At 40.2% G+C, this 27,678-nt stretch overlaps 1 long non-coding RNA gene across 2 annotated transcripts in view; it reads right to left on the bottom strand.

Annotated features, from left to right (window-relative positions):
- The window catches only part of LOC106838427 (uncharacterized), a 55,480-nt gene that overhangs the window by 20,448 nt on the left and 7,354 nt on the right, over positions 1 to 27,678 (bottom strand). Inside the window, exons 2-5 of one of the 2 annotated variants that reach the window (XR_011496415.1) lie at positions 4,540 to 4,614; positions 2,866 to 2,926; positions 1,133 to 1,267; positions 84 to 890 (exon numbers count right to left, since the gene is read on the bottom strand). This is a non-coding gene — a long non-coding RNA (uncharacterized lncRNA). Of the gene's footprint in view, positions 1 to 83; positions 891 to 1,132; positions 1,268 to 2,865; positions 2,927 to 4,539; positions 4,615 to 27,678 lie in introns of those variants that run through there. The other variant, XR_011496414.1, reaches the window with a different exon arrangement.

The raw sequence follows: 27,678 nt of genomic DNA, 5'->3' as shown, positions 1-27,678 counted from the left end.
ATTCGAATGCCTCTGTCTATTAAAGAAATTGACTATTTTTTTTTTTTTTAAAGATTTTATTTTTTCCTTTTTCTCCCCAAAGCCCCCCGGTACATAGTTGTGTATTCTTCGTTGTGGGTTCTTCTAGTTGTGGCATGTGGGACGCTGCCTCAGCGTGGTCTGATGAGCAGTGCCATGTCCGCGCCCAGGATTCGAACTAACGAAACACTGGGCCGCCTGCAGCGGAGCGCGCGAACTTAACCACTCGGCCACGGGGCCAGCCCCAAGAAATTGACTATTATCAAAGTTCTTCTCACAAACAACACTCCAGGCCCAGATGGTTTCATTACCATAATCTATCAAACATTTAAGAAAAAATAACACCAGTCTTACACAAACTCTTTCAAAAAATAGAGTTGGAAACACTTCTCAATGTATTTCATGAAGTCAGCATTTCCCTAATACCAACACTAGATAAAGAGAAGATAAAGAGAAGAACACTGCAGACTAATACGTCTCATGAATATACATGAAAACTCCTTAGCAAAATATTAATAAATCCATACATTGTGAACAAATAGGGTTTATGCCCAGAATGCAAAGATGGTTTGAGATTTGAGAACTGGCCAACAAAATCCTCCATATTAACAGAATAAAGGAAAATTACATGATTGTTTTAATAGAAGCAGAAAAAGCATTTGACAAAATTCAACATTTATTCATGATAAAACTCAGCATACTAGGAATAGAAGGGAATTTCCTTAATCTGATAAAAGGCATCAACAAAACACCTGCAGCTAACATCATACCTGATGCTGAAATGCTGAATGCTTTCCCCCTACAGTTAGTGACAAGCAAGGGTATCCATTCTCACCATCTCTATTTTAACACTGTACTAGAAATTGTAGCCACTGCAACAAAGTAAGAAAAAGAAAAGCCATAACAATCAGAAAGGTAGAAGTCAAACTTTCTGTATTCACAGATAGCATGACTGTTTATGAAGAAAATTTTAAAGAATCTATAAATCAATTAATAGAACTAACAAGCAAATTTAGTAAGGTCATAACATACAAGGTCAACATTGAAAAATTAATTGTATGCCTATATATGATTGAAAAACTGAAATTTAAAAAGCAATACCATTTATACTTACTTTCCAGCCCCTCTGGTATTGAGTGGCCTGTGACCAAGCTCTGGTCAATGGAATATGATAGAGGTGATCTGCCTCCCTCCAAGCATGGCCCAGAGAATCCTCCCAGGTGCAATCCTTAGTCCTCTCTTTCCTTCCCTATAATTACCGGAAACCTTGGTTTGAAGATGACAGAGCCACAAGATAGGTGCCTGGTTCCCTGAAGCTCTGCTTTAGAAGAGAGATGTCTGCTATTGGGAATAACTGTTTTGATACTTCTAATAATAAATTTATAATGTTTGATCTGTTGGCTAATATTACCCTAACTGATAGAGTGACCATCACTAGGGGATCAGATAGGGAAAATGTGGTGGGTGAATATTCTAGAACACCATGCTGCCATTAAATGCCATGAATATATCCACATAGCTGTGCATACATAGTAAAAAAACACTGAGTAGAAAGACAGAGATCCATAATATGGAACCACTTATGTAAATTGGAATACATTCCACTGTATATTGAAGGAGTCATACGTATATAAGGACATATTATTAAATGCAGTAGAAAGGCTAGGGTGGAATGGGAGAGGATTTTAGGGACAAGGGGAAAAAAACATGTGGCCATGAAATGATACTCAACTCAGCAACTGCAACAGCACAAGGGACAACAGGTTGGAAGATGAGGAATCTGAAAGTAGATGCTCTTAGGAGTATATGTATGAGCAGCACACAAAGACAACATTAAGGATTCTAGATATTATTTAATAGGAAGTCCAGTGGCACAGTTTGCTCCACAAAAACAGCAAATAAAAGTATACTTAGCTAAGGAAAGCTTTGATATTCATCGTCACATTTGCAAGATGGAATGGTGGATATTTTCTGGTAGATGTAAAAGTTTTATGTCATAATAGTGCTCATCTGTGTTTCAAAGGCAAGGTTCTTGGAAACTGAGTCATCTGATAACCCAGGTGCTATTAATGGAAGCCTCAAAACAGGAATGCTAAAATTGAGACTGTCTTCCATTTAATCAAAAACTCTGCTATGGCTCTGAAAGGAATTGCAAAGAGCCCTGAGCACACACCACACACAATGATTCATACTTGGCCTTTAGTTCTCTTCTAGAAACAAACAGCTCAAGACAGTGGGTCAGTTTCGTCAGGTCTGTATGAGAAGCAAGAGGATCTGACCACTTAATAACCTTATTGTTTTAAATTCCCATGTAAGAGAAGAGGCACAGTTCCAGTTTAGCCATTTAGAACGTGAATTATATATGATTTTAGATGAGGCTCTGTAGACTAGAGACTCATTTCAGTGTCTAACTGCTGGAAAGAGTGCAATAAAAATACATTTAAGGCCCCATAGAAATAGCAACAGCCATTAAAGTTGTACTACTACTTAAAAAAAAATTCATAATTGAATGAGATTGCTCTGGTCTCACTGTGGTACTCACATATACCTTGAAAAGGGCCAGCTCCCAGTGATACAAAATACATTTTGATTGTGTACCTACATTTGATGGGGGGGCGGGGGCAAGGAGGTCTACTGATAACAGCAGGATTTCATTTAAGAGGACAAAGTAGACGATAGAGGGATGTGTAAAGGGTCACAATGTTCTTCTTATTACTGATTTCAGCAATAAAATGTTTCAACATATGCTTGTCGGCTCTGTGCTACTGTGCATCTCAACACTTCAATGCATTAGAACCTAAGAACTTTGTAACGGAATCCTCAAGATGTCAAGACAAAATTCCTTACCATCACTGTGCAACTTTTACAACTTGCAGAGGATGCTGTCATCACACCTGGTGCAGATGCTCTGCAGATGAAAACCCAGAATTAGGCCAGGCGACAGAGGCAGGCAAGATACATTATTTAAGAGATGCATTATTTAGTCAAAATGTGAAACATTCAGTTTGAACTGTTCTGGAGCAAAGTGGGAGTCGGCAGAAGAGTTTAGGGGAGGGTCCCAGCTCACTCCTAGAGCTCTTCTTTCAAACTATTAGGCAAATTTTTACACTCCAGAGCAAAATTTATATGCATTCCTTGATGGTTAGCGCCCTAGTAGGAAATAGCCTTTGGCACACCACCATCTAGTGGCATCCCAGAAGAACTCGAGAAGCTGCATTTATTTATTTTCCTTAGTCATTGGAGCATAGGAAGAAGCAGTTTATGTAGCATAGGAACCTCTTTGCATTCTAGGCCCTCTCTAAAGAGGGGAACTCCCACTGGACCTCAATAATGGCAGGGCAGACTGCCCTCATCTGAATGAACCCTGCTGCCTTTCATCATCTCAAGTGAGGATCGTAGTATCTATTCCTAGTTTGTTGTGAAGATAAAAATGATTCACACATGCAGTGCTCACAAGTATGCCTGGTGCAGAGTAAGCACTCAAATTTCTTAGATCCAATGACATTCCTTCATTTAAGAACTCAACTCACCACTGCTTACAGCTAAACCAACCATCTAGGCTTGTCAGGTTGCCCTACAAGACCATCCACAAGCGTAGGTGGCCGAAAGCAGTGGAGAGGCAACAGCACTTCCATTAAGCAAGGATAAAAAGTAGATGAAGAAAAAGCTTCCATTCTTTCTCCTATTTTTAGGACCACTACTCTTCTCATGACCTCCAAAAAGAATTACAGTTTTAACCATTTTTGGTTTCACAAATACCTCTGGGAATCTGGTAAAACTTGGGGTCACCAGAAAAATGCACACAAAATCTTACCTTTGATTTTGGGCAGTTCACTGACCCCCTAAAGCTTATTCCCATGGACCCCAGGGTTAACACTGCCTCATTTAGAGACTGCCGGGTCATTGGAAACAGGAGAGGAGGGACTTTTCCTCCAGCCCTTCTTTAAGCCTCTTGCTTCCAGCACTGGGGGAAGAGTTATTGGTAAATACAGGGCCTGCTCCTATATGTGTTCTCATCTCTGCCCTGCCACTCACTCACTGAGAAAAAGCTGACTTTGATTTTTCTTTTTCCCCTTTAAGGCTGAAGTAGCCATTTAGGTGTTGTCTCAAGCTTTACTCACTCCTTCCTCCAAACCAGGAAAAGGCACTTGGGGGCTGCCCTCGGACAGCTATCAGCAGAGGATGAAAGGCCCATGAAATATACAGACATTAAGACCTCAGCCATCCGTCAGGTAATTTAGGATTTTAAACGATAAAATAAAAAGCCTGGCTACCCATATATTCTGAAAGCCACACCTTCCACTAAAGAAGTGCCTAAGTAGGGGTGACCAGAGCTGTTGCCCACTGGAAACCACAGGGCTCTCCCCACCCCTATCATCAATCATTCTTGGATCATGGCAGCTGTTTGTTGGATTACAGGATACCTTCTCCAAACTCAAAAGTTGTGCATTGTTCACTGTGATTTGGGGGATGTCATTTAATATCATTTTACCTAGTTCAATAACTTCAGAGAGACATTACCTGGTCTGGATGAGGGATCTGCACAGTCAAACCTTCTGTCCTTCCCAGGTCAAGTATATCACATACCCAAGTGGGCTGTAGGATGGAGTAGGAAGAAGAAATTCGGTTTTAGTGGAGGTCTTTTGATTTTCCTTTTCCCCCAACAGAAGCAACAATTCCATTTTATAATTTTGGTCTCAGTTTTCCTAAATTATATGCAAGCCAAACAACGCCTTTGTGGACAATCATGCCACACTAAGCCTAGCCACCTCTCTGATCAGCCATAGTCCTGCTTTTCCCTTTTGTCTCCCAGGCATCGGAGCCATCTTTCACATCTTACATTTTCTTTCATGCTTTCTTTATACTTTTCTGTTCCTTTCATCTGCTCTTTCATCTCATCAATTCATTCTTCGGCTATATCGACTACTGTTTATCCTATATTTATGCTCTTTATCTGTATTTTTTTCACATTTCTACTTAGTTCTTTGATTTCTTGCTCTTGCTTCATGCTGTTAACACCATTCCATATCTCAAGTTTATTGATCATCTCTATTTTAAGTCCTTGACCAATGTTCCAATAGTTCTGTTTCAGAGGGTTTGTGTTTTTGGTTTGAGGTCTTTTATGCAATGGCACTCTTCAAGTGTCCAGGTATGGAGACTGTGGGATTTTTCCTTGGGAGTATCTGCTACCCTGCCTGGTAATAGGACCTGGGAAGGGCTGAGAGTCAGGTTCTCCTCTGTTGACTTTCTGTTGAGCCTAAAGGATGAGCAGGGGAAGAAGCCCAGGCACCACAGGACCATCTTTGATATCTCTACCAGGCAATTGTCACCCTCCAACTCTTAGAGAAACATGGTCTTGGGAGGATCTACAGAGCCCCCACCCCTGGGTTTAGAGGCAGAGAGTAGACACAGGACTGCCGATGGGTGGCTGGTCAGTCCTCTCCTTATTTCCTCAACTCCTCACACCTGCAGGGATTTCTGTCTGTTCGCTGCCCTGATAGTATCTAGCCTTCACTGGGGGCAGGGTTGCTGCTCTCATTTCCAACAGGGAAAGGACAGGCAGTGACAGTCCCCAGGCAATGTAGAGGGAAAGTATGAACAGAACCAAAAAGCTTTCTTCTCACAACCACTCCCAGCTACCTCACATTTGCCAGCGGGGACTGCCTCTCCCCAGGGGTTTCTCAGTTGTTTTTTAAGTTCCCAGATTCTACTCTTCCTTCTTGCTTCTCTAGGGTTGATTTTTCTTGAGAGACCAACAGCCCACATTGTCCATGTGGATTTAACAGGAATCACCTACTTATTCTTAAGGCACGCCTCCTTCCCACACCTGCTTAGCTCCTATAGACTTTGCTCTGGATGACTAAACAAAATCCTGAATAAAAGTCCTCAGCGAGAGTTTTGGAAAACAAGCACCATTGTTTCCTAAAGGTAGTGAAAATATGATTTTTATCTAGAAAAATAAGACCTTTGCCATCCCACTATGACCCCAGGGTTGTTCTCCTAGGATTTTAGAATGGAAGAACAGAGAAAGAAGATCAGATACAAGGGTGCTTATTCTAATCTGTATCTCTCTAGATTAATCTCCTCATATGGGAGAAAGTGAGGGCCTAGGTGGTCAGCAGAGTGCAGAAAATAAATACCTGCACACCTTCTATTTGATGAAGAGGTGATTCATATTTTGACTTAAGAACGTTGAGAGGATCCAAAAATCCTAGAACAACCTAATGTTATTGACATAAAATTTCAGTCATTGATAGATTCCCAAATACCTTTTGGATTCTCCAAAAATTTAATCTCATTTTTTAAAACATCTGATAAGATTTAAGGAAATCATAGACAAACAGATAAGGTGACTGGATTGCTGGCTGGCTGACTCTCAACAGCCTGCCCACTGGACAGGAAGAAGGAATGTGACTTCCTACTGTCTGGCAGCAGCTGCCAGATCTTACTGAGGTTTCCTCCAGGATGCAGTAACTGCCACTATGTTAGTACTTCCACATAGCAAATTTCTTTATGCTGGAGGTTTACCAAAAGAAAGTGGTACAGGTGCCACTGGCAGAAGAGGAAAAAGAGGGAAGGGAGAAGAACAAAAGAAGGGAAGAGGTGAATCTGCAACCTACTTCTGGTATGTGTTTGGTTACAAATCCATCTTCCATCAGGGTATGAGAGTCTTAGGAACAAGATAGTCTGAATTTCATAGCTCCAGACTCTGCCACAAAATATATGCCCAATATATACTTGAATAAAGGAGTTAACCAGTGCATAATGAATTGAATCAGTAACTCAACAGTTTGCTATAAATTCTAGTGTCTCCTACTCCCTAGATGGATGATTCTAGTTTTGACCAGTTGACAAGGCTTAAAGTTCACTCAACTTACAGCCTTGACCTTAACAGGACTTAGGACCCCTGAATCTCCATTTCAGGATGAACACAGCCACAACCAAGGATTTTAAGTCCAGCTCTTAGTGGACACATCTCTGGTAAATTCAACTTTAAAACCAGCAACTCTAAGAGTGTACTTCTGAGTAAAGAGAAAGGAGATAAGTGGAAAATTTGGTTTCTATTTTATGTGGTCTGGTAATAATCCAACATTTTCCCATAATCAGTTTTAGAAATGCAATAACTGCATGTAGACAAAAACTATATATATCATATTACACTGTTCCCAGAGGGATGCCATGAAAAGAATATGACTCTTGATGATTCAACCTCTATGAGCCTTAATTGAGAAGACACTTCAGACAGGGTTTTAAGGATTAAAGAAAATATGTCTAGTCTAGCACGGTCCTGGCAGAGAGTAGGTACTAAACAAGGAGTTCCCTTCCACAACCTGCCTCAGTCTTCTTACTCATGCTGTTCAGAATGGCCTATAGATATCCAGAAAAAAAAAATACCAAGGAATCAATCCAATAGTAAAAGGAAGGGTGGGGACACTGTCATTAGCAGTTCTATGTTACAGAAAATGAGATAGAAAAAAATTGTACATCTTACATATAGGGTTAGCATCTTCATGGATGCATAATTCATAAGGTTATAATTAAAAGGTGATGGAGGTAGATTGAAGCTCCCCATAGAGGTGCCACTCAAAGCACTTTGGCAATAGTCATAGGGACCAACGCCAAGAATGTGGTCAAATGCTTTCTGCCAAAAGCAGTGATAATACAATCAACATGGAAGGGCAGACCAAGCTGGGCCCCTCCACCAACGCAGCCTTTCGGGTCACGACGGAGACTTTTAGGGTTTTCTGAACCTGTGCCAGGTGGACACAAGGGAGATAGATGGAGCCACAGTTGGAGAGTAGCCAGAATAAACGACTACCTCTGAAAGAGGACAGACTATGTAGAGAAAAAAATAGCCAGGTGGGCCCTTACCAGCTATATCTGTGCATGAAGCATCTGACTGTCAAACAGCATAAAAGTATACACACTAAGAATTGAAAATAAAATCTAAAGAGGACTGTTCCACAGTCAGGGTTGTTGGCAACCCTCTGAAGGAAGGAATGAAGGAGATAAGCTGAACAGTTCCCTGAACTCACCACAGCTGTCTCTGCCTTAGGAAATGGATGAGATGGATCTGGTAACGTGATCAGTATCAGGCCAGACCCCTAATCTCCCGCCATTAACTAGTTATGGGAAAGTCTAACATCTGCATTTCCATGGTAGAGTCTGTAAAGGAAAAGAGTATTCTTGTCATTTGTGAAAGAATAAGAGCAGTAGATTAGACTAAATTACACTAAGCCGCTTTCAGCTCAATCTCTCCAGGGTCTTGTTCACCCGGCACCTTAGGCATATTTTAGTTTCTTTTCAATCAGGACCATGCACAGTCTACATATTTGCTGTAGTACTCATCATAGATTAAGGTCCTCTCACAAGCATACCTGGAATTTTCTGAAGACTTTCAAATGCCAGAGAACTGGCATTTAACTTTTAGTAACTATTTCACATGGGGCACTGAGTTAACTCAGTGCGAGTCATGGGACTGTATGATCTGTTCCTTTCTATCAATGTGTTTGGCTATCTGAAGGGTTAGGAGTCACAGTAAAGGAGTTAACTATAGCTTAAAAACTAGGGAAAAAATTCCCTTTATTAAAAATCGAACTCAATATTAAGACTTTGGATCCATATCCCAAGCAAACAGGGAAAAAGCTAAGTTCTTTGGCTGCTTCATTCCCACCCACACTTTCCTGGATGGGGTACAGCCTCATAAGCCAACCCAATACTGGGAAAAAAGGAGAAGGACATCTCCAGGTTCAAAGTCAATGGGGTTTTCACTGCACATTTTCTTCAAAGCAGTAGTGGCCTGCTATGGAACGGAACAAGAAACAGCCAGTGAGGTCTTATGTGTACGTGGAGCTACAAGGCAGGACTGACTTAGACAAGGCACAGGGTCATTTTGGTTTGGGTGCTTTGGCAGGCTGCACTAATGACCCAGGCTGGGTGGCCAAGGAGAAAGGTGCTCCAGGCTAATGAGAGGTGAGTGGAAGCAAGGATTAACAAATCAGAGCAGGTACCCAAGGAAGCACTATCTTTCATTTAGTAATGCTTACATTTGACAGGGCTCAATCCTGGCTTGTCTCTAGATACGTTATAGCCATGAAATAGAATCAAGACTCAACACCTGAACTGAGTTGAAAACAGAAACCCAGGAGTTTACTGTTAACTAAAATAGCATCCATCTGGCCTCTTCATAGCCATGACCAAAATTAAAACAACTGGGTGGTGTTGCCATAGTGATTCAATTGTTACCATTGCAGACTGGGCTGTCCCCTGGGTAGGGCAACAAGGTCCCTGTTAGCCCCACATGGTCCTATACTTTACCTCTTTTTTCTGATCGTTACAATTCAATTTCAAACTTCTGTTTCTAACCAAAGCCTCAAGGACCCATGAAATATATCAATAGCCCAACCTCCTTTCAAGTGCTATTATCCTGGTTGGCTGTATTGCTTAAATAACCCTAGGCCCTACAGTCTTCTAGGGATGATCCTAATGTTATATGTGGGATTTCCCCCTACTTAGGACTTGACAACAAAGCTAAATTTCAACCTCTCAATAATTTTAGAAAAGCCATAAAGCTAAAATAAAAACGAATGGCTTGGAACCAAAAGTTGCTTCAGTGAGGCAATTGCAAATTACCGGTCCCTAAGGTGGGGGTTCTCAGACACCCCACAAAAACAACAGTTGGCTTAGGACTCTGCTCTTCCCCCATTGTACCTGCATAGAAAACCATGGTTCTTCAAAGCAAAGTCTGGATGGATGGGGAAGTGGCTGGAGGTTGTATTCTCCAGAGAGCAGATTAAATGTACAGAGAAATTGATCTCTATGGAGAAAGGGAGACACACAACTGACCTTGGTTCTCCTCCACTCCTGGGGACTCAGCTTTTTCTACAAACCTATTTGTTTATCCCGGCTTACCTTCCAGAGGTTATAAAGCTCTTGTCACAACTAACCAAAGAGTGGGTTTCAAAAAGTATTCTAGGCATAGGCTGGATTCCCCCACCACCTGTGTAGGTAGAGGCTGCTGGCCCAGAGGGAGCTTTCATAGCCTGTGGCTGGATTTCCTGCTCAGGAAAACTGAGAGGGAGGGATTCCATAATTCCACTCAGCTGCCTCACCTGAAGGAGGCTTCTTCTGAGTAACAGGGCACTGTTTCTCACCAGCAATCAACACTGCTTATGACTACAAACAATATGTTGGGTGGGTTCTTAAAACTTGGTTGGAGTGGCTGTATATTTTACGAAGTGCAAGGTCATTCCCCAGAATCTAATGTGCCATGGAGAGAAACTACTGCCCAAACAGCAGTTGGAAGCTTGGGTTAAGTAGGTGGTTCTCAGACCTTATTGTTCCATGGGTCACAAGTGTGGAGCTTATTAAGGTTCCTGGATCCCACCTCAAGAGATTCTGAGTCAGTGGCTTGTGACTCTGCATTTGTACCAAGCACCCAGCTAATAACAATGTAATTGTTCCATGGTCCACGTCCCTGAAGTAGCAACATGCAAACCTTCAGACCAGGCCAAGGTCCTGCACAGCCCAGCAGGACCTTACACTTCCAGGAGTACTTTCTCTGACTCCATAACACAGGTTGTCCACTCCGTGATTTGTCTGGGATACCACTGTACACTCTAACTTCAAGCCTGTGTCTGTGCTATGAACAGTGGTGGCTCCAGAACCTCTCCATAGGGCAGGGATTAGGGGTGCTCGATGTGGGGACTGGGGAACACTGCTTGGCCTCACATAGTGTGCCTATTTGGGGCAGCTTGGGAAGGGGTCAATGCTGTTTGGCAAAGGAGCCTGACTTTCTTGTTGAAATGGCAATAGCCCACAAAGATGGCTGAATTACATGGTAGTTATAAGTGTCGATTTGTCCACCTCACTCTGGTTTCTAAGCTCATTGAGGACAAGGACTGTGTGTCACCCGTCTTAGTGTCTCAGAAGAGCATTCCATGCAGTAGGTGCTCAATAACTTGTGGTTAAAATTAACTGCTGCACAGGCACGTCCACTAAACCTCCCCTGAATGCCTATAGACAAGCACAGGGCCTTGCACATTGAAAGGCACACCACAATTATTTATAGATCTGATTTAATACTAGGCTTTCCTAAGTCAGAACTGCCACAGAGGGTTGCACAGGGTGTGCACTGCAAAGAGATACCACATTGAAGAAGCTCTTATTCACACTGCAGCCATCAAAGACCTAAGTCCAAGAGCTACAAACACAAAACTCAGAAGAAAACATAAGTATAAATCTTCATGGCCTGAGATTAGATATACCACCAAAAGCACAAGCAACAACAAAAAAAAAATAGAAAAATCAGACTTCATCAAAATTAAAGCTTTTGTGCCTCAAAGGACACTATCAGGAAGTGAAAGGACAATTCACAGAATGGGAGAAAATTTGTGTAAATCATATATCTGATAAGAGACTTGTATCTAGAATATGTAAAAAACTCCTACACTTCAATAGTAAAATGATAACCCCATTTTTAAAATGGGTAAAGTATCTGAATAGACATTTCTCCTAAGAAGATATGCAAATGGTCAATAAGCACATGAAAAGATGTTCAACATAATTAGTCATCAGGGAAACGAAATCAAAATCACGAGGTATCACTTCACACCCACTAGGATGGCTAGAATCAAAAGACAGATAACAAGTGTTGGCGAGGATGTGGAGAAACTGGAACCCTTATACACTGCTGGTGGGGAGGCAAAATGGTACAGCTGCTTTGTAAAACAGTCTGGCACTTCCTCAAAAAGTTCAATGTAGAGCTACCACATAACCTATCAATCCCACTCCTAGGTATATACACAAGAAAGATGAAACCACATGTCCACACAAAACCTTGCGCACAAATGTTCAAAGCAGCATTATTCACAATAGCCAAAAAGTGGACACAACCCAAATGTCTGTCAACTAATGAATGAGTAAACAAAATGTGGTATATCCATGAAATGAAATATTATTTGGCAATAAAAAGAAATAAAGTACTAATACATGTTACAACATGGATGAATCTTGAAAACACAATAAGAGATACAAGCCAGACACAAAAGATCACATATTGTGTGATTCCATTAATATGAAATGAAATGTCCAAAATAGGCAAATTGATACAAAGAGAAATTGGTAGTTGCCCAGGGCTGGGGTGGTGGGGAGGAAGTGAGGAGTGACTGCTAATGAGTATGGGGTTTCTTTGGGGCATGATGAAATGTTCTAAAATTGATTGTGGTAATGGTTGCACAACTCTGAATATATTAAAAACCTTTGAATTGTACACTTTAAATGGGTTAATTGTATGATATGTGAATAATATCTCAATAAAGCTGTTCTTTTATTTTTTAAAAAAAGCCATTGCAATAAAACTGACAATAAAAGTTCCAAGGGAATCAAATTGTTCTATATTTTGAAAATGTTTTTGGGGGATTTGTTTACAATTAGATCTATTCAATAGGAAATTCTTCCAAGTGCATCTCATCCAAGCCAGGCCACTCTGTGTGGCTGGCTAGGTTGCACCCTCAACAGCATACTTAACAATATGCAGCAGCCTCGCTCAGGGGGAACAGCATCTCACACCATGTGCTTTACTAGCCTGGCAGAGTAGAGCTGACCTGTGCTCCTGACCCTTCTTTGTGTCAATAATGAAACAGTGGTTATTCTTCATTTCCACTCATTCTCCCCCATTTCAAATGGCCTAGCTCACCTAAATTCCCAAAACAATTCCCTTGAAATGCATGGAACACAGAAGAAGGCCAGAGCCAAGAACAGAATGGATGTCAAACCCCAGCCTTCTTGCTGGTTGGATTTGAGGCATTTCTATTTGCTTCCTGAGATGGTACTGACCATCTGGGGATTCCATCTGTCTCCTCCAGGGTTCTGCAACCCTGGATTGTGACTCCTGCTAACAATTGAGTGCCATGATTCCATTTCAACAAAAATATGTGGCGTTTTACCTTGAGTGCTGAAGAACTCTTAATATTCCCTAACTATTCCTTAACTGCTAAAGAAAATTGAACCCTGACTTACTGACAGTTTGGTACACTATTATCTTGAGAATAAAATGAGACAAAATGTGAAAAAACCTTGAATGTTTTTAGAGAACAAATGGTTTACAGCCAGAAAGAATAAGGAAGACAGTAGTAAAACACTATAAACCAAGTCCTTGGGGTAATTATTTTACCTCTCTGGGTCCCAGTTTACCCATTTTTAAAGTGGGCATAACAGTAGTACCCTTTTCATAAAGTTGTTAAGATTAAATAAATTAATATACATTAAGAACTTTAGAAAAGTACCTAGTTCATACTTTGCTATTATTATAGTGTTTATTATTAACAATTTTGTACGTTCCAGATTTTTCTTTGAATGAATTTTGGAGGGATCCACTCCAATGTGTTGGCCACTAGCTTATGGGTTTCCTCTTATCCTGATGAAAGCTATATTCTAATTCTTCTAAATAAATAATAGTTAAAAAGCATAATTTCATGGTTACGAATCTGATTCTGGAGCTGGTCATCTGGATTTTAAACCTGCTTCTGTCATTTTTCTATGCCTCAGTTTCAACATCTGTTCAATGAGGACAATCATAGTACCAAGCTTATAGAATTGTTGTGAGGATTAAGTGAGTCATTACATGTAAAGACTTAGAGCAGAGTCTGGTACATAGTAAGTACCACATTTGCTATTATTATTGTTAGATTAAAACGTGAAAATGTTATTGCTGATTATATGATCGGAATTCCTTACTCTTTAGGGTTGCTGCTAAAGTAAAAAAAAAAAAATGTCTTTTCTAAAGATCTCCAGCAATAATCAGGTACAAACTAGGGCCACCCTTTCTTGTTAAGGCAGCTCTCACTACTGGAGAAGAATCCCAGGGTATCATCCACCCTGAGTTTAAAGCCCACAATTTACATCAGGTTAAACATTTAAACAAGTTAAGAACAAAAGAAAAAGACTAATAGGAACCATTCAACATGGTTATTTTTTCATGCAAATTCAGATTTCAGGAACGGATAAATGACCCAAGCATTAGAAGGACAGAAACACAATTTATGCCCTCCACAGTAGGGCAATAAGTTTGTTTGGAAAGTGTAGGGAGGGCTACAGTTGGTGACAGAACACTTTTAGAACTGCTCAGTGACTGCCATTTTCCCCATTTGTGTTTTCCAAAGAGCTGTGCACACTGTGGTTAGGATGAACATGCGTTAGCTGCAGAGCCAGAAAGTGCAGAGCTGTGAGCTCAAGCACTGTGGGCTGTCCTGACCTGCAGCACCACTAGGGAGGGAGCTGAAAGAGTACACTTGAAGGCGGGCTATGTTTTAAAAATCTTCATGGTACTATGCTGACAGGCCCTAGGAATAATGACTTCTTACTATAAAAAACAAATAACAACAGTAAGCCCAAGCCACTGTAGGACTCCAGTCCTACTGGAGAATGGTTGTGAATCCTGGACTCCAAATTCTAAAAATAGGCAGTATTCTCTTGTAAATATTGATTAGTTTGGTTAGATTAGAAGTCGAAGGATCAGAGGGAATTTGACAGAATATGCACCCTCAAAGTGTTACCTCTGAAGAATTTCTTATTGATTCACACAGAAATTACTTAACCATCTAAAAAATTCAGTGGATCATAAAATCAAGTGATGAATGCTAATGCCAGCCAATGATGAAGGAAATGTATATAAACATAAAAAACATTAATCTTGACATGATGTTATGTGTCTATAGCATGCATATGAGAATTTGGATCCCCAAATTAAAATATATGGGAAGATTCATCACTATCCTACTGAAGGGTCTCTTTATCAGCCATAAAATAGCTATCTCTCAGAAAGGTGCTCTTCTTCCTCAAGATCTCTCTTCTTATAGGACAGAGGTTCTTATTAAAACCAAGTGTGGAAAGAAAAACACTGACAGATTGAACACATAAAAATCCAAATCTTTTGCTTCACAAAAGATGTCATAGACAGAATTAAAAGACAAGTTACCAATGGGAGAAAATGCCAGTAATATACACAACAAGGAAAGTAGTAATATCCATAACATAGGGAGAAAAAAATAAAACCCCCAAATTGGTAAAGAATGTGCATACAAATTCACAGAAGAAACAATAACTAAAAATTCATGAAAATATGTTAAGCCTCAATAATATTCAATGAAGTATGTTTGAAATAGAATATGCCATTTTTGTCCATCACAAGGTAAAAAATTAAAATATTAACAATAACACTAAGAATATAATTTTATATTATAATTTACATCTTCATTAAAATAAAGAGAATTTGAAAATCTCTAGCTTCATTCATGACTAACTTCATTTATTCAACCAGTATTTACTGAGTTCTACTAAAGCCAACCACAGTGCTAGAACTTGTAGTAGTTACTAAAATGAATAAAAGACACCTACAAATAAACTGTAGTCTAGGGAGAGAGACCAATATCCAAGCAGCCAATTGAATACAAGACAGAGTGAAGTAGGTACGAGAGAGATTTGGATGATCAAAGGCTTCCCAGCGGGAGATGTCCTCAAAAAGGGCTGGCATTTGAGCAAAACTTGTGATACTGAGCTGAAATAATATAGACAGAAGAAGGAGGAAGAACACTCTGCCAGAGTAAAAAAAAAAAAGTGAAATCACAGAAGTAAGAAAGGTCATGAGGATGTCTATGACTATCGAGGCTGGTGTGAACATCGTAGCCAGGTTACTAGGGGTGAGACTGGCAAGTAGAAGATGGCTCAGTGTTTCCAAACTAGAATCTACAGCCACCAACAAATCATCCTCACGTGTGTGCAAGGATTTGTATCCCAAACTTTCTTCTAAACAATGACAAAGTGGGCTATATCCTCAGGGTAAGAATGAACCAGCCATCACATGGATATGCAGCCCAGGTTTCTATCATCTGGATTAAATGGACAAATTGCTAGAAAAATATAATTTACCTATACCTACTCAAGAATAAATAGAAAACCTTAATAGTTCTATGACCACTAAAGAAATGGACTCAGTGGTAAAAAAAAAAAAGTTCCCCCCACCATGGAGGATATAATTATAATCTTGCCCTAATTATCCTAAGTACAGAAAAAACAAGAAAGTGCCTAAATCATTTTATGAGGCAAACATAATCTTGACATCAAAACATGGCAAGGAATATGTAAAAAAGAAAAATTATAAGCCAACCTCATGATCACAGATATAAAATTCTCAAATAAAATACAAGCAACAGAAATTAAGGAATATATGAGAATGATACTACACCATGACCGAGTTAAGTTTATCCCAGGAATGCAAGTGTGTTTTAATATTTGAAAATCAATTAACTCATTACATTAATAGATTAAAAGAGAAAATGATGTGATCATTGCAATAGATATAGAGAAAGGATTTGATTAATGATCTTGTAAAATATATGAAAATGTAAAAGCCAAGAAGATCCAAAACAGGCTTGAAGCAGAAGCATATGATGGGAGGACTTGCTGTACCAGACATCAATTCTTTTTATAAAACTATAGTAATGAAGAAAGTGATATTGATACAAGACTAGACAAATGGACCAATGGAAGAAAATAGAAAGCCCAGAAATAGTCTCAGATATGAGGACACTATTTATAATGAAGGTGCATTGCAGAGTATTGAAGGAAGGATGATTTTTGCAATAAATGATGCTAAAACAACTGAGTACCCATATGGAAAAAAATGGTGTTAGAATCCGTATATCATGAACCTAAATGTGAAAGGCAAACCTAAGCTTTCAGAAGACAATGTAGAACATTGTCCTGACTTTTGGGCAGGGAAATATTTCTTAAACAATACTAAGTACAGTAACTTTTAAGGAAAAGCTTAATAAATTCATTACATTAAATTTAACAACATCTGTTTATCAAAAGACAACATAAAGAGAGTGAAAAAGCAAGCCAGCCATAAAATTCAAATTCAGAATATATAAAGAACTCCTACAAATCAGTAAGATTAAGATGGTTACATGTCACTCTAAATTCGTCCAAACCCATAGAACATACAATACCAAAAGTGAACCCTAATGTAAACTAAGGACTTTGGGTAATGACGATGTGCAATGTAGGTTCATCACCTGTAACAAATGTACCACTCTAGTGGGGGGTGTTGGTAACAGAGGAGGCTATACATGTGTGGGGGCAGGGAACATATGGGAAATCTCTGTACCTTCTGTTCAATTCTGCTGTGAACCTAAATCTGCTGTAAAAAATAAAATCTATTTTAAAAAAATTTTTATGAGCCAAGAGAATGTTTTTTTAAAAAATGGCCAAAATATTTAATAAGCACAACAGAAAAGGGGATATCCAAATAGCCAATAAAAACAAAAAAAAGTGCCTAAAATCATTAGTGATAAGGGAAATATAAATTAAAACCACAGTAAGACACTACCATAGACCCACCAGATTGGCAAAAAGTAGAAGGTCTTACCCTTTTAAATGTTGTTGAGCATGTGTTATTGATGGAAATGCACGTGTTCTCCACGTGTGAGTGAAAATTGGCACAATCACTTTGTATGTTCACAGCTATTGAAAGTCCAGCTTTATCTAGTAATGTAGAAGATACATATACCCTATGACCCAGCAATTCCACTCTTGGATCCTAGAGAAATTTACAGACATATGCACCAGGAGCCACATAAAAGAATGTTCATGGCAATATTATTTACAATAGTCAAACCCTGAATGCAAACCAAATGTTCAGCAATGATAAAAATGGATAAAATTGGGGTACATTAATGCAAAGAAATATTATGCAGCAATGAAAATGACCAAACTGGAGCAAGAGAATGGATGAATATTGGCAACATAAAATGACGGAAAGACCAAAAAATTCATACAGTGTGACCCATTTAAATAAAGTTCAAAAAGAGCCAAAACTTTACTAGGTCATTTAAGAATTGAGGGGTCAGCCCCGTGGCAGAGTGGTTAACTTTGCGGGCTCAGCTGTGGCGGTCCAGGGTTCGGATCCAGGGCGCAGACATGGCACCGCTAGTCAGGCCACGTTGAGGTGGCGTCCCATATGCCACAACTAGAAGGACCTGCAACTAAGATATACAACTATGTACCGGGGGGATTTGGGGGAGATAAAGCAGGAAAAAAAAAAAAAAAGATTAGCCACAGTTGTTAGCTCAGGTGCCAATCTTTTTAACAAGAAAAAAGAATTGATGCATAGGGAGTAAAACTACGGAGGAAACAAGAAATAGTTATCACAAGAGGAAAGAAAGGATGGGAGTGGGGAAAGCTTCTCATAATCAGGCAGTGTTTCCTTTGTTGGCCACCCCCCCGTGGTCACACAGGTGTTAGCTTTACAACTGTAGAATAAAATATTCATTTTATCTAGGAATGCTGTATTTCACAATTAAAAGCATAATTTTAACATGTTTTTTAAAAACATGGTTCTCCTTTGTTTTTTAAACTATTTGATAAGATTTATTTTTAGATGTTCACATGAAATAGTTTAGAACAAGTGGAAATCAGTCCTTCTGCCTTTATGCGATCTTCAATATTAAACTATGGAACACAATTCAATTTTATGGGTATCAATACAGAAGGAAGGAGAATGGGGAAGAAAGATGAGCTCAGGATTGTGTACAGAGCCTGCCTCCCCCTTAATTCTTAGTCACTTCAATCAAAGCTCACAATGTCCAGCTGCTTTCTTGGTTGGAATACTATGGTATAAATAGTCTTTTTTCTTTAATTGACTTTGCTCTTTTTGAGGTATTGTGAGACTTCTCTTACTCCTCAAAGTGTGGTCAGTAACCAAGAGGATGTCTATCAAAAAGCCTAGGAAGTGGTCAAAAATTTGTGACCAAAAACAAATAAATAAAACCCAATTTTGATCTGGGTATTGACAACATACTGTGCTTAAGAACTTGCTATCTCTATGCCAAGTTGTCCTGAATACAGACATACTAGTGCGAGGACTTGCCTTTTAAACATCTCTAACGTTCTCTGCACTAAGGGGAACCACTTCTCTAGTCTACCTTCTGTCTGAATCTTCTCCCATTGATGGTGTGTTCTTGCTCTATGCACAGATTCTTCCTTTGGACTTAAGGATCTCCCACTTCTCCCACAGGGGCACCTAGACAGTGATGGGTGTAAATGGATAACTACAATGTCCCATTTATGCCCTCTGTCCTTACTGCCTTTGTGTAAATGCTCACTTCAATAGAGGAGGGATCATTATCAGGATGTGGTGGAAGGAGCTGTGGAGATTTTGGAGCCTCTTTGGATTTTTTGGAAGCAAGACTTGCCACGCTTGTAAAAATCATAGTATCCAATATTCAAACTATATTTCTTCCTAAAAAGTTTTCCTTCACAAAGTCTTCACAAAGGAACCAAAGGCCAGGATTCTTCCCTTCCTTTTTCTGAGAGGGAAGAGGCTATCCTTCAGGGGGCGATGTCTGTCTTAGTTTGGGAATTTCCATGAAGAAGGAAGGAAAAGGCTGCCTGAAATGTCCAACTCCCCAGCTATGCTGAATTGGAGGTTAACTAAGAGATTTAGCAGGTCAGGACCTACGGGGCAGGGGAGGCAGATTGACAGGTGGGGGCAGTGAACCAAGACTAATTCCCTTAAGAAGCCAGCTGTTCCCCCATGAACCATAGTCAAGCCCAGAGTTCTGGGGGCAAAATCTGGCAAGAAAGACACTACTTCTCAGGCTTTCTAAGAAGATGAAGAAAGGGACATATAAACAAGTGAGCACCTCAAAGTTATTCCAGTTTGAATCCCATCTCCTCACTCCTTTGGAGGTGCTAAGGAAAAACAAGATGACAAGGAAAAGGCAGATATCTGAAGAAAGGACCGAGAACAAGTGATAGGCTGGACGGCTGAGATGTAGAAGCTGACGTTTACTTACAGGAGCATGTGCTTAAAGCTTGATGTGTTCATGTCACAACTTGCCAGCTGCCTGTGTCTCTACCTCTCCCAAAATTTCTACCATTCTTTCATGGCTAGGATAAAGACGGCAATAAAAGTAACTTCAGGATAACCACTTGGGAGTTACAAGAAATCGGAAGAAAAGTACACATCTTATGACATCCTTTGGAGTTGCTTTCCTGCTGGATCTGCTTCCCACTTGAAGCGACCCAGAAGAAAGACTGGCTGGGGAGAAGGCACAGCTGGTGAGCTTAGAGACAGTACTAATGTAGCTCATTGAATAGGGTTTGAAGAGCAATAAGGTCAGCTGCCCCTCTGTTGGTTTCCCATTGCCCTGGCCTCTGTGGCAGTAATTGAGCAGGCTCCGTGTCCCCCCAAACTTAAAAGGTTCATTGCCTCACTATTTGAAACCGGAGGCTTAGACATGTTATGCTGGGGCTGGTGGGGGCTTTGGGGGCAAGAGCAGCGGTGGCAGAGAGTCATTAAGTGATGTGGCTGTGGTTGCAGTGGCTGTGGGGGAAAGGTCGCACTGCTTAGGAGAGGTCTCCTACCTGTGCGGGTAAGCCATGCAAAGAGGAGCGACTGCTAGATGATTTAGGGTTGTTTTGTACTTTCCTGTAGTCATGGCTCAAGGTGAATCATAGGACAGGTAGGCAGCGGTGACTAGGGTCCAAACAAATCTTGGACAAAAAACCACAGACTCACAAAGTGTGAATGTAGCTTATCACAGTGATAGTGCAGTGGATAAAAAACTCTTTCTGGATTCTACTCAGAGAGGTGAACAAATGCTTCTGGAGCATATGTATGCCAAGCATCCTACAGAATCCTACCTCATTTCATCTCCCAAGGCATATAGGAAGTGATTTATCACTCAGATCTTAGACCATGGTTCTCAGACTTGAGCCTGCATCAGAATACCCTTTAGGGTTTATTAAAACACAGATTGCAGGGCCCCACCCCAGAGTTTCTGACTCAGCAGGTCCGGGGTAGGGTCTAAGAATTTGCATTTCTAGGAATTTCCCAGGTAAGGATGATGTTGTTGGTAAGGGATGTTTCTAGATGCCTCTCACTGGCAGAAATACTGTGCATAGGAAAAGGCATTAGTTTAAGTAGTGGCTTGGGTAGGGCTGCAAGCCAATACAGATTTCTTCCTAAATTTTAGCGTCTGCAAAGTCCATTACATCGCCTGAAGCCACTGATTCCATAATAGGTAGAAGACTTTAGTTTTAACAAAGACCTAACTCTCTGAGGTAAACTGTGTACCCCCCTCCCATTGTGAATACATCTGATGAAAGTTGTGGTTGTCTTTGCCTGAAGTCAGAAGTTTTCCATTAACCTCCAACTGGAATTGCTGACCTTTTGGTAAATGGTTATCTGGAAAAGTCAAAGCAAGTACCAGAGACTGTAGACTGTTTAAGAATATGAACCACTGAGCTGATGTTTGCTTTGTCTAACTGATGTGATAATGAGACGAGTAAAGGATGCATGTCAGTACTGCATAGCCAAACACATCTTAGGTAAATAAGGGGTTTTGGCATGATTAATTGATCTCATTTCCTGAACCTAATTACCTGTTTTCCTGCCACTTACACCTGCATAACTGAGTGCATCATTGTGGGGAAATCACTGCTTTGCTTCTCTACTGGTAGTTTGTATTTGATGACCACGTTGTACAACTTATAATACTCCAGTACTATCCTGACAGCTTCCACTCATGGAATGCACCACTATATTTATCAAGACATCTGAGTTGCATTTTCATGGTTCCAAGTTTGGCTTGTTTGTTAATTCTTTATCTGAAATGACTTTGAGAATGTTGGAAGTTATGATAAAAAGTAACATAATCAGAACTGAAGTCTTAATTGACAATATGGAATTCCAACTTTAGGAGTCCCTCTGGATGATGTGAGTTTGATTGATTTTTAAAAAAATATATTTCTAGACTGATGGAATGTTTAACAAAAGGCATGTATTTTTTCCAAAAAAGACACAGATATAAACTTTGAAAACAAGGTTTTGAAAACAACTCTGTGCACTTCCTCCAAGAATTGCCCCTCCTTTTGTAATCCTCCAAACTCTAGAAGCTTTCTGTATATCTTTTATTTCTTTGCTTAAGAACCTGGAAACAGCCATGATTGTTACCTTACTTTCTCATTCTTTATGTTAACAGACCATCTAGTGAGATTATTAGAATTAACTGCATAACCCAAGATGTCACTTAAAGGGAGGAAAGAGTGTACATGTTCACAAAGATGAAAATATATGTATATAATATGTGACCTTGGTCAAGTGTACTTCCCTTTTCTTTAATTTCAAATTTTCTTTTAAATAGGTAAAGATGCACTGCAAAGTTCTTGTACACAGGAGGTGCTCAAGTGTCAGTTTTAGCCTAAGCAACCCTGGGTAAGCTTTAGCTTATGGGGAATCAGGACTATAAGGGAGAGAATATAATGTATAACAGCTATGCACTCTGACAATATAGATATGCGAACCATTAAAAGCAGACAGAAGGAGGAGAGCACATGAAAAAGTTAGCTGTCTTCAGTAATCCTTTTGGTGGTGGTGGCAGCACTGGTTTTGTAGCTCTGAGAATAGTGTGTGATGGGGGAGAGCAAATGAGGTAGTCTAATCTATCATCCTGTATCCTTGAGAACCAGGATTCTCTATATGGAAGAAAGGACGTAACAGAGATAAGGTGAAAGAAGTTAGGTGTTTCTAAGGACTTGATGAGGCTCCCACAGGCCAGAGGTGAGAGAATTTACACAGTAAGAAAAAAGATCACAAGGGTCCCTAAATGCGGAAGAGGGAGGCAGAAGAGTGTCAGAGTGATGGATGTGAGAAAGACTTGACCAGCCATCGCTGACTTTGAAGAAGCGAGAGGGCCACGAGCAAGGAATGCAGGCAGCCTATAGAAACTGGAAAAGGAAATAAAATGGGTTCTCCCCTACAGCCTTGAGAAGGGAACAGTCCTGCTGACACCTTGATTTTCGCCCAGTGAGACCCGTTTCAGACTTCTGACCTCCACAACTCTAAGATAAATTCGTGTTGTTTTAAGCCACTAAGTTTGTGGAAATTTGCTACAGCAGCAATAGGAAACTAATACAAACGGAGAATAAAAACAAAACCAGTAAATTCGACAGGACAACAGTGCCAGGGGCACATAAACACATGGACTTTGGAGGTACGTTGCTTACTTACTGCCTGTGGGACTTGAGAAAAGTTAATCTCCATGTGCCTTAGTTTCCTCATCTGTAAAACAGGCTAATAATAATATTATTTCGAAGAGTGCTTTGTATATAATAATGCTTTGTATATAAGAGTGCTTTGTATATAAATATAATGCATTTACAGAATGATATGGGAGCAAGAAGACTGGTCCCTTTACCTGGACTCTATCCCGACTTGAAAATCACCAAAGAAAGATTAAGATTCCCCAGTCATCCCCTAGACTCTGCATGTCCCAACTCTGGCCCCATTCCCAATCCCCTTCTGTAGTGCCCTCTAGAACACATGGCCTATCAAGAAGATCCTCCATATCATCCTGAACATTCCCTTTACCTTCCTGCTCTAACAGGAACCTGCCCCCTATTGGAGGACACTACTTCCCCTGTAGCTTCCTGAGGTCTGGCAAAGAAGAATTTGGGTTAGGGATATAGTTAGTTTGGGTTTCATGGGCTATAATTATGAAGATCTCTGTATCTCAATGTATGGTTAAGCGATTGCTTGCTCTTGCTCTGGAGACTGTAGGTGTGGAGGGCCAGAGGTGAGCTGACTAGAAGCAGGGTATCTACGTGATTGGTTAGGGGTGCATATTTGGCTTTCTCTGGTTGGTTCTAAGTTGGAAACAAAAATTAGGGAAGCTGCCAGATTTTAATCAAGTTATGGCCATTTGGGGCTGATTGTTACAGGGGTATTGTTTGGTTTCCTGATCAGTTGCTTGAGAGAGGGGTCTGACTTCCTACAAGTCTGGCTTACAGACAGTACGCTAGCTTCCTGGGCTAATCACTGTAGGTAATGTCTTGGTTTCCTGGGCTGGTTGCTGCTGCAGGTTGTGAGTCAGAGTTCTATTTTCATATATCATCTGGCCATTGTGTGTCTCTTCATCCTCTCAGATGCTGCATCACATGAAGTAGAATTTATCAGGATTCCCATATTTGCTGGGCACAAACCTACAGAAACACTATAACCAGCAAGTATGTCAATATAAAGACACATGTTTATACTTCCAAACTACTAGTTAGGAACAAATTTCAATTGACCATGCTGGAGGAAAGACCAGATTCTTTACTCTTTCCATAGAAAAATACTATGAAACTATTGTCAGGTAAAGAGGTGATCGAGGAGTATATAGCCAAGAAGTTAAAAGTTATAACACTATATTATTGATATATATATAATACATAATAATATAAAATATAAAAATTATAAATATAATAATGATATTTACTTCTAAAGATTTTGTGATGTTTGTGTTGTCAGCTTTTTACACCTGTAATCTCATTTGAGATTGAAATTTCATTTGACTATCTGGGAAGGAAACCAGTTTTCGAGGAACAAAGGAAGAGGGGTATAAGGAGGTGGACTCAGAGGCATCTGACAGGTAAAAAGAAGAAAGGTATGGGAGAGTTTGGCAAGCAGGGCTGTATGATGTTGGGATCATCAGTGAAAGAGTTAGCCATGGAAAAATAGAAGAAGGCTCTTTCTCTGAGGCAGGAGAAAAGGAACGAGAGACTAAATAGAGATGGCCAGATGATATATAAAAATAGAATTCTGCCCCACAATCTGTAGCAACCTGCTCAGGAAACTCACCCCCTTATCTACAGTAAATGGCCCAGGAAGGCAGCCTGCTATAAGTCAGACTTGTAAGAAGTCAGATGCTATCTCTAGTAACAATCCAAGAAGTTAAACAGTAACTTCTGTAACAGTTGGCCCAAAATGGCCAGGACTTGATTAATAACTGACAGCTCCCCTCATTTTTCTCCCTGCTTCCAAGTGAGGACCAATCACAGAAAGCCAAATATGTACCCCTAGCCAATCACACAGGTAGCTCACTCCTAGTTTCCCCATGCCCACAGCGTCCAATCAGGACGCACCTGGAGCTTTCCCTCTTTTTCACTAACAAGCTTTTCCACTGCTCTGCCTGTCTTTGAGTCTCTGCCAAAACACAAGTGATGGTGGTTGACACCCTTGCTATAGCAAGCTCTGAATAAATAGACTTTGCTTTTCTCATTTGGTTGGTCTTTATTTCCCTGAGTAGAAGGGAAAGATAAAGACAAAGACTTAGTGGTACAGAGAAAACAACAATCTCAAAATGACCAAGAATACTCCCCAGAAAAGGAGATAGTTTCGCTTGTAGAGCCAAGAGTATGGAGCTGGAGGACTGAGAAAATAGAGAAGGTTCTGAGGAGATCATGAGAAAAATAGCATAGGGAATTAATAACATGAGAGAGATACAGTGGGATGGTTTCTGAGCTGCACAGATGATGGGGTTGCAAATCTCCTGTAAACTGAAATATATAAATTTAGAGTGGGAGTTAAACTTGGAGGCTGATAGGGGCCAGGTAGGAAGCATAAGCAAGCAAAGGGGACTGAGGACAACAAGGAGTAGTGGGGACTGTGGCAAACTGGAGAACACTGCTCTGCCTGAAGCAGGCAGCAGCTACTCAACTCCCACTGATTTGGCCTGTGTTTCTTAAGGCAACAATGTTGCCAGATCCTCAATTTTTAAGAGAAACTAGAAATACAGAATTTTATGGAATTGTTTCACCTGTTTCAATATTGGCAAATAATTTTTTAATAGTGTACAATACATTCTGTTGGTTTTGTTGTTACATTGGTTTGTATTCAAGGTTTCAGAGAAGGTGCTGAAGAATGCACTGATGTGTTATGATGTTAACTCATCCTTTAATATTCTGAACTAATTTCCTATTGCTCTCCTCCTCACTCCTCCAGTCACACTGGCCACCTGCTGCCCCTTTGAATACGGCAGGCATACTCTTGCCTCAAGTACTTGCTGTCCAGAACATTCTTCCCCAGTACTTGCACGACTTGTTCATCTTCTTTCAAGTTACTTCTTTCAGAGATGTTCTCTGACTACCCTATTTAAAACTGTGTTAACTTAAAAAAAAAACTCAAAACGAGTTTATTCAGGAATGGCCAAAACAATTGCAATTCCAGATGTGCATGCTGTGGCAAACCATAAGCAAATTCAGAAAACAGAAGAGGGGAGCTGCCTTTATAGAGAAAAAGGGAGAGTAGGGAGGGGCTGTTGTAAATTAAAATCCATTGGGGGATTCAGTTCAGGGTGTCAATGGCTTCTCATTGGTTGAGCTGTGGCGTTTCTCATTGGCTGAGCTGTGGCACTTCTCATTGGCCGGGCTGTTGTTGGGTGGGGAGAGAAATCTTCCTTCAGTAGTAAAGTAGTTTTACTTCCTGTCTTAGATGCAAGTGTCAGTTTCTTCCTGTTTGGTATAATTGACCATGTGTGACAGGGCATGAGAGCTCCTCCTACAGGCCTTCCTGACTCCAATGTAATTAAGATTCCTTTTAATTTCCACAACTGCAACATCTCCAATAGCATTCCCTGGCACACTTCTCTTACTCCCTACCCATCAGCTTATCATCTACTCCATCCCTTTTATAACCATTTGATACACTGCCTATTTTGCTTATTGTCATTCTTGCCCACAAGAATGCAGTTTCCATGAAAGCAGAGATTTTTTTCCTGCTATAAACCCAGGGCCTAAATGAGTCCCTGAACTATAGTTTGCATTTAATTATTTCAATGTTGTGTAACTATCTTTATACCTAGGTATTTTAGCCACAAATACAGAATTATTTCTCCTTTTATGTGGTTTAAATTTTCCCATGGTGTTTCTGCTCCTGGAAGAAATTGCTTCTTGAGAATAAGTATCCAACAGGAATACAATCAAAATTATTCTATTAAATAATGTGAGAAGCTGCCTTTGATGTCTATCACATTTGTCTTATCAGTGGATATTAGAAATTGTGGTATGAGAGTGGGCAGGAAGGGAAAAGACTGGAGATGGGTGACTTACACATTGAGTAATAGTGGACCAGATGGTTCAGCATAACCTTCCCACTGAAGATAACTAGAAAAGCCATGTTAAATATAACAATTAACTTCCTAGAAGCATCAAAGATCTACCAACCTAGTGATGGATTACTGAGGCCAAGATCTAGGAAAAGATACAACTTCAGAAACGTGGGTCCAGCAATTGGGGGGCTCCACCTGCTCAGGCAGTAGAGGTAGGGTTACCAGATAAAATACAGCAAACCTGAATTTCAGATGAATAGCAAATATTTTTAGTAAAAGTATGTTCCAAGTATTTGTATGTGACATACTTTTACTAAAATAAAATTGTTAGTTATCTAAAATTTCAATTTAACTGGGTGTTCTTCAACATAAGAACAGACACAAACTCTTCCAACTCTCCCTTGAATATCCATGGAGCCACCATAAATGTTAACTGACTCTTGTTTCTGAGGATTGACCAGTGACCAGGTGTCACGCCAGGGCCTGGGAGAAGAGAGAGCAATAAGACACGCTCTTGGCTCTCCAAGAGGAATTTATTTTCCTCGAGGTCTCTTGAATCTGTCGCTTGCTTTTCCAGGGTTTCACTTTAACACGGGGACTGTGGAAAGGGCCCTCTAGTTGGTTTCTTCCTTCCTGCAGTCCTGCACAGCCTTTCCAAATCAGCCTTCCTGAGTCTCAATTCTGACAGTCCCACTATTCCACAACCCCTCAAAAAAGGGAATTTCGT

This window comes from Equus asinus, chromosome 21 (genome assembly GCF_041296235.1).
Source record: "Equus asinus isolate D_3611 breed Donkey chromosome 21, EquAss-T2T_v2, whole genome shotgun sequence".
In the NCBI taxonomy this organism is placed as follows: Eukaryota; Metazoa; Chordata; class Mammalia; order Perissodactyla; family Equidae; genus Equus; species Equus asinus.
This window is presented reverse-complemented; position numbering and strand designations above follow the sequence as displayed.